This window comes from Triplophysa rosa, unplaced genomic scaffold (genome assembly GCF_024868665.1).
Source record: "Triplophysa rosa unplaced genomic scaffold, Trosa_1v2 scaffold363_ERROPOS117636+, whole genome shotgun sequence".
Taxonomy (NCBI): Eukaryota; Metazoa; Chordata; class Actinopteri; order Cypriniformes; family Nemacheilidae; genus Triplophysa; species Triplophysa rosa.
In genome coordinates, this window is record NW_026634369.1 from 54109 (window position 1) to 67188 (window position 13080).

General features: G+C 38.5%; 1 long non-coding RNA gene across 1 annotated transcript; it reads right to left on the reverse strand.

Moving 5' to 3' along the window:
• Positions 1-48: 48 nt before the first annotated feature.
• Positions 49-7376, reverse strand: LOC130550586 (uncharacterized). Its single transcript, XR_008962453.1, has 3 exons — positions 6253-7376; positions 4745-6149; positions 49-131 (listed from the first exon to the last, which is right to left on the reverse strand). It is a non-coding gene; the product is annotated as an uncharacterized LOC130550586 (long non-coding RNA).
• Positions 7377-13080: the final 5704 nt, after the last annotated feature.

Here is a 13080-nt window from a genome sequence, read left to right on the forward strand (position 1 = left end):
ACTTCCTGGTAGTTTCTGGAGGAAATCGAGGGTGTTTGTCAGTCTCACCTCAAATGTCTGCAAGATGTGTTTACACACTTCAGTGAGGTTGTTCAAGCCACTGCGCAGAGGTTCATATGCAGGAAGTCCTCCTGTAGAATTCGCAGAAAAAAACAACAGGTTAAAAGCATAAACAACTTTTTAATGAAATATAACAGGCTTTTCATTAACATAATAAATGCATTTCAGGTACGAAACCTTGGCGTCCTTATCGACCAGCATTTAAAATTTGATAAACAGATTTCTGCCATTATTGGCTCAAGCTTCCACCAGCTACACCTCTTGTCGAAGATCAAAAACTTCCTTAACCCCAAAGCTTTAGAAATGGCCGTTTTTGTGACATGTCGGCTAGATTACTGCAATTCCTTTTATAGTGGTATCTCTAAATCCCAGCTAGCTCGCCTGCAGCTTGTTCAAAATGCTGCGGCCAGGCTTCTTGTCGGATGTAACAAATTTGAGCACATCACCCCGAATCTTAGAGCCTTACATTGGCTGCCTGTCCATCAGAAAGTTCTCCTATTCGTTTACAAATCCTTGAATAATCTTGCCCCAGTTTACCTTGCCCAACTACTCCATAGTTACACCCCTTCTAGATGCCTGCGGTCTGGCGACCAGGCTCTACTGGCCATTCCCCAGACGAGGCTAAAAAGAAGAGGGGAGCACGTGTTTGCCGTGACCGGGCTCCGTCTCTGGAACTCTCTCCCATTAGAGATCAGATTGGCACCCTCTGTGACTATTTTTAAATCTCGGTTAAAATCTCATTTGTTCGCCTTAGCTTTTTAGGTTATGGACTATTGGTATGGGTTTTTAGGTTTTAATTTTCTTTTTATTCCTTTAGTGTGTGTGTTATGTTCGATGCTTTGTCTGTTAAGCACTTTGGTCAATCTAGTGGCTGTTGTAAGGTGCTATACAAACAAAATGAACTTGAATTTGAAATGAACTAGGAGCAGTTTAAATGTTGTAGTGAAGACATGTCAAGACGCCACGTCCTTTATCCAGCTCTATTATCTAAGCTCTTGTCAGGTCGCCGCTTCCCATTCTCCGCTCTACCATCAGGTCTGGGCATGAACTGCATCCTGCTCGCTGTGGTAACCTCGGAACAATGAGACAAGACAGCTGAGAGTAGAGTACTGTTCTGCACTCTTTGATGCCACAAGTACATCAGTTGTTATGGGAAGTGTTCCTGGTTCCGGTTGATCTAACTAATGCAGCCTAAACCCTCAGAGGATTTATATTATGTAAGTGTAGTGTATGCAAGATTAAAAAATGCGTCTTTAGTTTAGGTATGTTAAGTATGTTCTGTGCATCCCGGCCACGAGTGCACCTTCTGAGAGAACAGTCAGCTTTTGTGGGCGGAGTTTGGAGGAGAGACGTGAACTGAAATGGTTGTCAGTCAGCATCAGTCAGAATTGCTTGCATTGGATGTTTTTTTTTTCTCAAATCATTTTTCAATGTAGCCTATAATAATCCAACAGTTTTAGTTTATTCATATTTTTATCTTATAGGCCTAATGTGGAATGACAGTTTTTAATGAACTGTTTTGTTGTAGGGGTACAGAGTAACTTACATTTTTTTGTTTGAATTTACTTTGTTTTGCTCAATTTTATATTAAGTTGTATTGTATTTTATTGAAAAGCAAGACAAAATATAAAAAGCACATTTTGACTATTCAGTTTGTGCAATAGTGAAAAAAATAGCTTAATAAATAGAATAAATGCAAAAAAACATGTTCGGTGTTCGCTATTATTCTATATATTATGTTTCACATCATGTTCGGCTTCGGCCAAGAATTTTCGTTTCGGTGCATCCCTACCTTTAATTCATTTCAGTTGTTACATTAGATGTTAACTTTTTATATACATATTCGACTAAGCTCAATTGATTAAATATTTATTTAAAAAAGTATTGTCCGGACCTCCGCTGCAAAGAAAATATAGAGACCGCACCTGACCCCCATTTAACTTCCGGTTTGTGTTGGGCTAGTGTCTAATAATATAACTTTATATTTCATTTCATTTACGTTAATATTAACGTAATATTAACTCGGTTTCTTTTGATTGCATGGATTAAAGTGAAAATAATTCTTCTAACTGAATTTTTTTTCAGGCCAAGTCATGTTCCTTTAACTGACACTTTAAATTTAAATAGTCGAGACCAATAGTGTTTTAATGGGAGATGTTTTAAACCACTTTAATATTGCCAGTTATATTAATATTTTAAAAGCTATTTTAATCTATGAAAAAATTATACTTACCTTGACAAATAATCAACAATCTACTTAACTTTTCAGTGCATGTTTTTATTTATCTAATAAGACCAATACATGTTTTCTGAAACTCTTAATAATTAACAGCACCACCATTAAAGACCAAAAAGTGCCATTCCTGTGAAAGGTCTCTAGAGTGATTTTTTCTGCCTTTTGGCTGTATATATTCTGGAAAGTGGAAATTCTTAAAAGTATTTATGTATGTTTTATCTAATTGCAAAAGCTGAATAATCGTTCAAAGTAGAGGCAGGGAAAACATTTATTCTTAGATGCATTACGAGGACAAATTATCAATACAAAAAATCAGAAGTCAAACGCAGGAGCGGTGCAGCATGCTGACAGTTTAGAGAGCGCAAATGTCACGCCCAGCTACAGCGGAGCATAAACGAGCAGTAGAGAATGATATAACCGAACACATTAAGCCCTAGAGCTGTGAATCTTCACCTGCCTCACGATTCGATTCGATTCGATTCGATTACGATTCAGAGGGTCACGATTCAATGCATCTTGTCTGCCATTTAAATTAATAATTTCAATGAATTAAATTAATAACAACGTTTTTATTTGAAAGCTTTTTTAAGCAAAAGACTAATGAAATACTGAAATGAAAATTTAGGGCCAATCAGATTTTTTTTATATTTATATTGGGGCTGGGCGATATGGCAAAAAAGTAAACTCAATAGTTTTTTTCTATATTGATCGATAACGATATTTATTTCGATATATATATTTAATTAAAAAACTGTATTTAAAATAATCTATTTTAAATACAGTTTATTAACAAAAGTTAACCTTTAACCAGTTAAAATTAAATTAAATTAAAGGGAGTGTTCATTCAGTACATTCAACCAATGAAAGGGCTCCGTTACTGTGTCCATTCGAACGCTATTGGCTCAGCACCTGCGCACATACATAACGTCTTGCTCGAGTAGTGGGATTCATTCAATGCATTCAGTGAACCTTAAAGACATCTCACATAAACTGTAATACATTTCTTTAATCATGCAAGCATCTTGCATACAAGGTTCAATATTTTAATGTGCACACAAACTCACTTCATTACATCTCTAATCTGTACAGGGCAGCGCTGGTTTGTTTCATATGCACCAGCTCATGTTAGCAGATATGTTAACGATGGATATAAAAACGTTTGTGCTTGAGTTTCAAAGTAACTCGCTTGCAATTGCGCCTCAAGTTTGTTTTGTTTAACCGGCGATTGCAAAAAAAATAAGACACTTGATAAACCGCGTGATGACAACTCGAGGTTAGTTTCACCTTTGTTTCCGCTTCCAGTCATGTTTTCTTTGGCAAGTGCAGTATGAAATGGACTTTGTACTTTGACACGCATGATAAAAGCTGCACGCTGACTGACTGTTGTTGCGTTTATTTCTGCGTTCTGTTAGACTGTAAGATTAATCCATATCGAGTCAAAATGCCAATAGCTTATCATCGTTTTTGAAATACATTCTATCGCGATTCGATATGATATCGTTTATCAGCACAGCCCTAATTAATATTACACTTTTAACACACTAAAAACAACAAAATGTGACAGAACATATTTGTTACATAATCAAAATATCAAATACAACTTTTACCAACTACTATGGGCTCAAAATGCGCTTCTGCCGCATTCCACATGAGCACTGAAAACTACATCATCAGTTACTGGCAAATCATTCGCTGATCATTCTCGTCTATTGATGCATTCCAAATGGAATATATCGCCCTCTGAAGGGCCCTTCAGGAAAGTGACACTATACAAAACATCACTACAAATAAAGAGAAAATGACGTGGTAAGAGATACAATTGCATTTTTCCCTCTGGAGTTAACACATCAAGAGCTTTATCCTTCGAAGGGCGTTGGGCACAGGGTTGATCACTTTGGAATAGAACGCAGGGTATATGTGAAGAGTCTGTTGTGTTTCATACAATGGTTTAAGGTCGCCTTTAAAAACGCACGGCTTGCGCATAGTCTCAAGCAATAGAGAAAAGCGCAATCATGAGCAGTCCCAAATCACACAGAGCCTGCATGTCATCTTCTGTCCAATGATGTGCTCCCTTATCTTCATAAAACCAAAATGTGTCCACTCCAAACCATAGCTTTTTAAGGCATTAGGTGCGTTTATTAGCACCATCTCCTGCTCTCCCTTCTGCCTATACAGTAGGTACTCAACCAGAATGCCTACTGCCGCCGATGGGGAAGGGCATAGTGAAGGTTAAAAAAACGTCCAGCATCACAGGCATCATAAACCACTGTAAAGGCACCAAATGTGCAGTGGTATTTGGAAACATAAGAAAGGATGTATATTTAATTGTAACTGACTTTGATTAGTTTAATTGAGTGCTGGGCACTGGATAGTACATTAAATAAAACTACATTTGAGTTGATAAATAAAAAATATTTATTCTAGACTGAATATTTAGACAATCCTCACCTCGTGTCTGTATCCGGAAGTTGATTTTACTTTCAGATGGGTGGGTAATGCTGTATCCACAGAATTCCACATCCTGACTGTAAAAACAAGCTCAATGAGTCAAAACTACACTTTACCAAGATGGACATGCTTAGCAAAAGTATTTTGCAAAGTATTTAACTTTTAGCTTGTATCAGCATGTCCACAACTCTCGTTTGGCTTAAAACAAAATATGACTGACAGCAACAATATTTTTAAATGCCATGCCATTTTCAGTAAAAAACTAAAAATCTGAATTAAAAACTGCATAAATAGATCAGATAAGAGAAGCTTAGACAGAGATGAAGCATGCTGCTCATTAAATGATCAGGGTGTTAATAAGATCTTGCTGGAAGCAGCCCTGTACATGTAGTTAATATTTATAATATAAAACAGAATAAGAGTGAATTAACCGCACATGATTAGCTGATTTACTACGATTGTTTTTGCGCAGTTCTTCAGTGAAGCGCAGTTAAATGCTACTGCATCTGAAAGCCAGAGGGTGCTGTCGCACAGAAACTCCAAATAAGTGCCGCAGAAGTACAACAGTTTTTATGATAATAAAGTATATTTATAATGATGATGTTTGACGGGTTTCTCATTTTCAAATGCATGTTATAAGCCTCTGAAACCCAGTGATTTCAGATGGGGCAGCACTTACTACTGATCAAAGAGCCGATTTCCGCAATATTTAGTGAAAATTGCGATTAATCGTGCAGCCCTAAGAGTGATGTATCTTCATTGTTAGGGTTTTTTTCTACATTTTTGCTATGTCACACCACATGTCCGATTTATTTGTCAATGAATGAATGAAAAGCATTATTTCGAACATGTGAAAATAATACAATGTTAGCTACTAAACAAAACAATAACGAAACAAAATTATAATAACATATACATGTCCGAAAAGAAGTAGGTAAAAGCATCAGCTTATATAGTCCTACCCCCTAGGGATGGGCGATATGGCCCTAAAACTCTATCACGATAATTCCTGGTATTTGTTGCGATAACGATAAAAATGATGATATCCATAACGCCATCAACCACTGTTTTTTGCATCAAGTGATAGTAGCTGCATGTGGTCTAGACCCTCAGAAAAACAAATATTATAAAAAAGTAAAACTTACCCCAAATCAAACAGCTCCTAAAATATACCTACAGTATTTTTGTAAATATAAAATATAATAGTGAGATTCGACTTCAAAAGGTTGTAGTAAAGAAAAGTTAAATGAACTAAAGCTCAATAAACACGTCATACCTAAAACTGTATATATTCTATTGTTGGGTGGAAACGATCGATCGCATCACGCTGTCAATCACTCTCTCTTGAACTGTGTGAACCTTCTCTTCTCACAGCAACATACGCTGAATCTGTCTATGACTCGCGCTACAGAAATAGAACAGAAAAATGCGGATAGAAGAAATTAATTAAATAATCCATGCTTTTATACGCTCATAAACGTATTTAAAATAACGTAATACAAACTCACATTTTGTACCGTATGTAAACAGGCAGCAGTGCTGTGCACGCTGTGTCGCTATGAAAGCACATGTGGGCGCGAGCTGCGCACGGGACGCTCCGTTCATCCTGTATATAACAGGCAAGAAATCATATTAAACAATTTGCGCACGCGCGCATAACATCTAACGAATGTTTAAATAAATACTTTTAGCCAAACTAAATGTTGTGGTGTAACATATTATGACTATCAACGAATACTTAAACAAATTAAATAAAACGAAAGTGAAACTAAACATTAACTCGGATGCATCTACATTGCCAACCTAAACGAGATTTAGAGCTCGTCTTTTAGTGCAAACTCTTTCTCAGCTTCACGTCCGCCCTCCGCTATACCCGTTTTCGCTTCACATATGTGACCCTGGATCACAAAACCAGTGTTAAGTAGCACGGGAACATTTTTAGTAAAAGCCCAAAATACATTGTATGGGACAAAATTATTGATTTTTCTTTTATGCCAAAAATCATTAGGATATTAAGTAAAGATCATTTTCCATGAAGATATTTTGTAAATGTCCTACCTTAAATATATAAAAACGTTATTTTTGTGAGTGGATGGCCTGCTTCAGCGCCTCTGATGGACAACTTTAAAGGCAATTTTCTCAATGTTTTGATTTTTTTGCACCCTCAGATTCCAGAGTTATAAACGTTTGTATCTCCGCCATATATTGTCCTGTCCTTAACAACATCAATACATCAATAGAAAGCTTAATTATTCAGCTTTCAGATGATGTACAAATCTCAATTTTGAAAAATTGACCCATAAGACTGGTTTTGTTGTCCAAGGTCACATATGAGCTGTGAATGGGTCTCACAAAGAAATACGTCATCAACTAGAATTTATCGTTTATATCACGGGAAGACTAATTCCTATCGTGTGGGGAATTTGTACCAGTATATCGCGAACGATATAATATTGCCCATCCCTACTACCCCCTCCTCCACTACTCATTTATGATCATCATGAGTGTTTCCCCTAGGTTTACAGCTTTGGGGGTCATTTTCTTTGTGGCGGAGGTCCGGATAATACTTTATACAATAAATCGTACTTAATCAATTGAGCCCAGTCGAATATGTATATAAAAAGTTAACATCTAATGTAGGGGTGTAAACATACACTCAGCTCAAGATTCGGTACATATCTCGATGCTGGGTTCACGATATGATACACATCTCCATATTTTGAACAAAATTAAAAAATGAAACTGAAATTCAAATAAAATTTTTCAACATATTAACAATTTCAGCAACTTTTTTTGTTGCACATACAACTTAAAGAATTTTAACATTTTAAGGCTTAACTGAAATTAGAATTAAGATCAGTGTCGTTTTGATTTAGTTTTAGTCATAGTCAGTAGTATATATGGGGGTCATTGTGTCAAAATGATTCACAGGTATGATTGATGGTGACCATTGATGGACCACCCACGTCGCGAGGGCCTGCCCACTTTGCGTTGACCTTTGACCATACCCGCCCCTTAGTGTGGTACCGCCCCTATGTGTTGAACTTTTGCCCTTTGACAGTATCTGTCCACGTGGTGAGGGATTGTCCGTGTCTGGAGTTGAACTTTTGCCCATATGTTTATCGAACATTTTTCTCTCTTTTCCGGGGCATGTTTGGACAAGTTTTTATGAGGTTGACACGTATCTTATGCGCGAATGAATAAATCAACGAGTGATTAAATAAAGGCATGAATACGAATAAGTAATTAAATAAACAATTGGTTATATAAGTGATTAAATAAATAATGAATAAGTAAATAAACAAAGCAAGGAATGAATAAGTAATTAAATAATGCATTCTATATATATATATATATATATATATATATACAGGTGCTGGTCATATAATTAGAATATCATCAAAAAGTTGATTTATTTCACTAATTCCATTCAAAAAGTGAAACTTGTATATTATATTCATTCATTACACACAGACTGATATATTTCAAATGTTTATTTCTTTTAATTTGATGATTATAACTGACAACTAATGAAAATCCCAAATTCAGTATCTCAGAAAATTAGAATATTACTTAAGACCAATACAAAGAAAGGATTTTTAGAAATCTTGGCCAACTGAAAAGTATGAACATGAAAAGTATGAGCATGTACAGCACTCAATACTTAGTTGGGGCTCCTTTTGCCTGAATTACTGCAGCAATGCGGCGTGGCATGGAGTCGATCAGTCTGTGGCACTGCTCAGGTGTTATGAGAGCCAGGTTGCTCTGATAGTGGCCTTCAGCTCTTCTGCATTGTTGGGTCTGGCATATCGCATCTTCCTCTTCACAATACCCCATAGATTTTCTATGGGGTTAAGGTCAGGCGAGTTTGCTGGCCAATTAAGAACAGGGATACCATGGTCCTTAAACCAGGTACTGGTAGCTTTGGCACTGTGTGCAGGTGCCAAGTCCTGTTGGAAAATGAAATCTGCATCTCCATAAAGTTGGTCATTTATGTAGATTAAAACGGCCTTAACTATTTTGTTATAAATACTGTGCTTTAAAATAGTATTTGGTTTTGTCTACGTAAGCGTTCAACCAGCCGTTTCATGCTTCGTACATTATGCATATTTTTTATAGGAATTGTCTCGCAGGTTCAAACAATTACGATCAAGATGAATATGTCGACATTGAACAACTACGTAAGTTAAATCTTTTTACATGTGTTTGTCGAGCAAAAAATATATATGTTTATATTCTGATCTTTTTTTAAAACCAATGTTGAGCCACTAATCTATAAAATAATCACATTATACAAATTTTTATATCTGTTTTATATTTTTATATCTGTTTTATATTTGCCATTTTACTCTATTCACCATTTATTTTTGTATTGGCTATGCAACGTGACATAATTCCTCTTTGTTAGTGCCGAAACCATACGGGAGGGATGGCCGATGAAAAATGTTCAGAGGCCGGGATGGCTGTCATCCAGATCAAACTCTCTCAGACCTGTTACAGGAGCGATCGGAATGCACGCAGAGACCCATCATCATAACAGCCGATAGACTACACTACTGTTAAATACACACCCTGTACATGAGCAAACTTTTAATACCGCGCCGCCCCAACAGATTTCTAATTTGGAATATTTGGAAGCTGCGATACGTGAAAGTACAGATTTTAATCCATGCATCAGACTATGCGAAATATTAAATACGAGGGACACAAACACCGAACAAGACGGCAGTGGGTTATCAGATACAAGCGTCCCGACTATTGACTCGGCTCCCCCTAGAGGTAATGTCGATAACGAAAGGCCCTCGACTTCCGATACACAGAGGACTAGCAGCGTCGACCTCGATGCTTTGATACGAGATGGCGGTACCATAAACGGTTATCGTGTTTTACCGAGTCCTCGTTTCAATAGCGTGGAATTGAGAAGACCCATGAATCTACGGGATATTGGCGCTACAGATTTGGCGACGTATCACGTTCGACTGCACGAGACCATGAACGAAATCGCGACGTTTGCCAGACAAATCGGCGGCGATGGTAGCGTAGTTAGTTTATCCCTGAGAGGGCCCAGTCTTAAATCTGACGTTACAGCGATATTATCACCCGGCAATGATTACGACGTTAATGTATTTACCGATCAAATCGAAAAAATTTTACAGAGCGATGACAGGTTATTGTGTGACGACGCGGTCGAGATAGGAGCTACCGTGGCTTCGAACAGACAAGGGGGAGGTCGCCATCGTCGTAAACTCACAGATTTGGCTCTCGACCAGGTGATCAAAAGAAAAAAGATGAGTTTATTTTGCCCTATCAATATTGCGAATAATTTGTGCTTTTCTATATGTCTCACCCATTTTCTTGACCCTGAATTACCTGAGAGCGATTTGGAAAGCCACAGTAATCCAAAATGATGTGGGGTTTACGATTCAAGACAAGATCGGTTTTCACAACATAGCAAAGTTTGAAAGACTGTTTGGCGTCAAAATAGTTTTTTACAGAACGAACGGCGGAGCGTTAGAAACGTATGCAAATCAGAGGGAACCTCATTCGAAAACAGTATTCCTCGATTTACACGATGAACACTTTTATATGATTCTTAATCTAAAGGCGTTCGTCTGTACCGACTACGCATGTACGTACTGTTATAAAGGATACAACGACGTTAAACATCATCACTGTAGCCGTGTCTGTAATGTGTGTTTTGACGTCGACTGTCACAAACACCCTAAAAGACTGTACACTGTACCAACTGTCTGAGATTTTGCAATTCCGACTACTGCTACAAAATGCACAAGAAGCCCAACCCCGGCGAAGAAAAGGCCCTGTGCGATAGAATAAAATATTGTCAGCTGTGTAACAGATGTTATGAAATTTCAGGACAAGGCATTGGAGCACAACACAAATGTGCGCCCGTCCGGTGCCTACATTGCGGCGAAGATTTCGTAGTTACGGGATCGCATCGGTGCTTTATTCAACCCCATGCGCCCAAGGATCCTAACGAGAAGTATATTTTCTATGATTTTGAAACCCGTTATGAAAATGAGAAACACGTCGCTAACTATTTTCAGACGTCTCAACCATTTCAGACAACGCCGATACAAAGGGTACAACTTTATAGCCCATTACGCATCCAAATTTGATTCTTTTCTCATTCTGGAATATTTTTGCAAAGCGGGGCTCACGTTGGACATCATCATGCAGGGGTGCAAATTAATCTGCATGTACGACAGCACGTATGCCCAACGTTATATCGACAGCTACTCGTTCATCCCGATGGCTTTGTCCAAGACCCCCGCTGCTCTAAACTTGACCGCTACGGAAAAGGGATACTTTCCCCATCATTTCAACAGAGCGGAAAACGAGAAATATGTAGGACCGTACCCCGATAAGACGTTCTACGGTTACGATAACATGACCGACAAAAACCAGGACAAGTTCAATGCGTTGTACGCCACCGTGTCGGGTAAAATCTTCGACTTCATGAAAGAGTTGCGCGATTATGGTGTGAATGACGTTGTCTTATTACGCGAAGCATGCATGAAATACCGTCAGTCGTTCAAAAGAGCAAAACATACTCCAACGTTTCGATCGAATGGCTCGAGTATCTCAAAAAGACCCGAAACACTGACATTCACCACGACGTGAACTACGGCGAAGTATCCATAGGCAATTACTTTTTAGACGTATACTACGAACAAGACGGTGTTAGACACGCGCTAGAATTCTGTGGGTGTATTTTTCACGGCTGTTTAAAGTGTTTTGCAGGGCACCAGACCCATCCGTTGTCATACGTCCCGTACGGGGTGCTCAACAGACAGTTTGACGAAAAGGTTGACATGCTTCAGAATGCGTACGGGTTAAAAACCGAAGTGATGTGGGAGTGCGAATGGCGTGAAATGAAACGGACCGTTCCCTCCATGATAGAATTTATGAGAACTTATTCAGCCCCCGAGAGGCTGAAACCTAGGGATGCCCTCTTTGGCGGATGAACGAACGCCTATAAACTCTACCACAAAGCCGCTGAAGGAGAAAAAATAAGCTATTTGGATTTTACAAGCTTGTACCCCTTCTGTCAGGCTAGGAAATCCTATCCGATCGGTCACCCCGAAATCATTTTCAAGGATTTCGAGCCGATTGATCACTATTACGGTCTTGTTAAGTGTACTGTGTACCCACCGCACAATTTACTGCATCTTGTATTACCTTATCGCAGCAATAAAAAAACTTCATTTTCCATTGTTTCGCACATGCACATGCACGCACACGCAAAACCAAACGACGAGCTGTAATCATACCGATGAGGAGAGAGCTCTCTCAGGTTGCTGGGTCAGTATTGAACTTTTAAAAGCCATCGAGAAGGGCTATGTAGTATCTAGAATCGACGAGGTATGGCATTTCCCCCAACAATCGGAAAAGTTGTTTTGCGATTACGTGAAAACGTTTTTGCGGTTGAAGCAGCAAGCGTCCGGCTACCCGTCGAACGTCGTCACGGACAAAGCGAATTACATTCGTAATTATTATGAAAAAGAGGGGATTCGTCTCGACCCCGAAAAGATCAGTCACAACCCCGCTCAGAGGTCAATCAATAAACTGCTGTTGAACTCGCTTTGGGAGCGCTTCTCCATGCGCGAGAACCTACCTAAAACGAGTCTCGTGGAAAAACCTGAACAGTTTACCAGATTAGTTTTCGGCGGAATCGACACCCTGAAATATTTCACGTTCGTGTCGGACGACGTAGCTCTCGTTCAGTATCAAAGTCCCGAAAGCGATGTTTGCAAACCTGACAACATTAACGTTTTTGTAGGAGCATTTACGACAGCGCACGCTCGGCTCGAGTTGTACGAGCTTATGGAAAAACTCGGAAAATGGAAAATGCTGATTTCTATAAAGGTTGAACACGTTGTTTTTCTGTACGATTGTTGGCAACCTCTGTATGATGAACTGCTTAAATTGTACAATATTAAATTTGTCGAAGGAATACCACAGAGTCTGAATGACAATCATTTACTGCCTGCTGATAAGACATTCATGTCTTCAGAATCATGTCTTCTGATAATCGATGATATGATGCAAGAAGCCAGTGTAAACAAGGAAATTCAAAAGGTTTTTACGCAGTATGTACATCAACGTAATCTCAGCGCTGTTTACATTGTTCAGAATCTATTTGTTCAAGGGAAATCTAGCAGGACCATTAGCTTAAACACCAATTATTTCCAATATTTCCAATCACCAATAATCAAATGTATCCTGGAAATGCAAAGTACTTCATGGAGTGTTATCACGACGCGACCAGTCAGCCTTTTGGATATTTATTGATAGACTATAAACCAAAAACTCCC